Consider the following 2,292-nt stretch of genomic DNA (forward strand, 5'->3'; position numbering starts at 1 on the left):
CCACCCCCCTCTGCCCCACGGACACCCCAGCACCGGCTCTTGGCTGGGGGGGAGCCCCCCCATCAGCCCCCCGGGCATGGACAGGGGGGTTGGGGAACCCCTAATGCCCATCCCACCCCCCCAGAGCCCCAGGGAACCGCTCCAGGGCTGAAGGGACACCCAGGGACCCCCAGGGCACCCCTCTTCCTGCTCTTCCACACCCACTTGCCCCCCTCTCCCACCCCTTTCCCACCGGCCCCACAATCCCCACGCCCCCCCAACCTCACTTTGGGGGTCCCACCACCCTCCCACTCACTCCGGGCCTTCCCACCCCCCTCGCACTCACTTTTTTGGGGCTCCCACCCCCTCGTTTCTCCCCTCTTTCCCCCCTTCCCGCCCCCCCCCGCTCACCCGACAGCTCCTCGCCCGCAGCCGGGGGGGCTCCCAGCACCACCAGCACCGCCAGCACGGCCCCAGCTCCCCGCACACGCTCCATGCCCAGCGCCGGACAGCTGCTGACAGCCCCAAACCAGCCGGGCGGCGCCGTTTTGGGGGTTTTTGGGCGCGCTCGGATTGGCTGAGGGCAAAGCCCGGCGCCGGTTTGGGGCCGTGTTGGAGCCTGTTCTTCCCGGCGACTGATGAGTCATCAGCGCGGCGCGCTGGGATTGGGCGCGGGCGGCGTGGGCGCTTCGGGATTGGCTGAGGGCCCTTGGGGGCGTGTCCAAGCCCCTCTTTTCCGATATTTTGGGGTCTGGGGTTGATCCAACCCCCCTGTGCCTCGGATATTTAGGGTCTAGAAGAGCCAATAATCCCGTGTTCTCAAGATTTTTGGCGTCTGAATGTTCCGAACCCCCTGTTCCTGTGTTTTTTTAGAACCTGATGGTGCCCAAACCGTTCCAATCTAAGATTTGAGGAACTGGGAGTGCCCAACACCCCACCCCCAACCCACGTTGGCGCACAAAGTTTGGGGTCTAAGGAGTAAATAGCAAACGCTTTTCCAGGATTTTGTGGTTCTGGGACATCCCAACCCCTTATGTTCCTGGTTTATTGGGAGGCTAACATTGCCCAAACCCCCCTGTTCCGAGGATTTTCAGAGTCTGGGTGTGCCTAAACCACCTTTCTCCAGCATTTCGTGGGTCTGGGAGTGCCCAAACACAGAAGTTCTCAAGATTTTTAATGTCTGGGATGCCCAAACCCCCCTGTTTCCAGGAGTTTTAGGAGGATGGGAGTGTCTAAGCCCCTCTGTCCCAATATTTTGGGATCTGGGAGTGCCAAAACCCACTGTCCTGTGGATTATTAGGATCTAGGAGAGCCCATACCCCCGTGTTTCGCAGTATTTTTGCGGTCTGAATGTTCTAAACCCCCCTGTTCCTGTTTTTTTTTTAATTACTGATAGTGCCCAAACCCCTCTTTTCTATGATTTGAGAGTCTGGGAGTGCCCAAACCCTATTGGGTTTTGGGGGAGCTGCCTAAACCTCTGTGCTCTCAGAATTTTGGGGCTCTGGATGTGCCCAAACCTCTTTTCTTCATCATTTTCTAGTTCTGGGAGTGCCCAAACCCCCCAGTTCTCACAGTTTCTGGGGTCTGGAAGTACCTAAACCTCTCTTTTCCAGGATCTTCTGGACCTGGGAAAGCCCAAACCCCCCTGTTCATGGGGTTTTGAGAGGATCACATTTGTGCAACCCCCCCTTTCCCCTGGATTTCTGGAGTCCAAGAGTGTCCAAGGCCCTAATTTCCAATACTTTGGGGTCTGGGAGTGACCCAACCCACCTGATCCCGGGATGTTTTGGGTCTGGGAGTGCCCAAAGAACCTTTTCCCAAGATTTTGTTGGTCTGGGAGTGCCCAAACCACCCCATTCCCAGGATTTTTGGAACCCCCCCCCTCAACTTCTCCCCAACACCCAGGACTGCAGAGCACTGAGAAGCTTTACTGGGAACACTGGGAACAGCTGGTTAGTGTGGGAAAAAATCCAGGGAAGGGGGGGACAGGCGATCCCCCCAAATGAGCACAGGGTTTGGGGGGTCCCAGCTGAACCCGAGGCCACGGGGAGGGGCTGCGGCCGCCGGTGGCTCAGGAGCTCTGTGGGGAGAGAAAAGGGGGTGAGAGCAAAGGGGCTGGGGGGGCAGGGGGGGCCCAGAGGCTGTGGGAGAGCAAGGGGGGGGCCACGACCCCCATTTGGGGACCCCCCTTTACCTTCTCCCGCAGGTAGAAGCCGAGCCCCAGCGCCAGGAAGACCAAGCCCAAGACGAAGCCCCCGACCCCCACCAGGATCTTGCTGCGGACGGTGTCCGGTGGCATCTCTGGGGGGAGCC

The 2,292-nt window shown here is 59.5% G+C and overlaps 1 long non-coding RNA gene across 1 annotated transcript; it reads right to left on the reverse strand.

The window, feature by feature from the left end:
• Positions 1-1,887: 1,887 nt before the first annotated feature.
• Positions 1,888-2,292, reverse strand: LOC120323112. The gene is made up of 2 exons (XR_005563278.1): positions 2,174-2,292; positions 1,888-2,059 (listed from the first exon to the last, which is right to left on the reverse strand). It is a non-coding gene; the product is annotated as an uncharacterized LOC120323112 (long non-coding RNA).

This window comes from Pipra filicauda, unplaced genomic scaffold (genome assembly GCF_003945595.2).
Source record: "Pipra filicauda isolate LSUMZ 115617 unplaced genomic scaffold, ASM394559v2 scaffold1084_size30541_pilon, whole genome shotgun sequence".
Lineage (NCBI taxonomy): Eukaryota > Metazoa > Chordata > Aves > Passeriformes > Pipridae > Pipra > Pipra filicauda.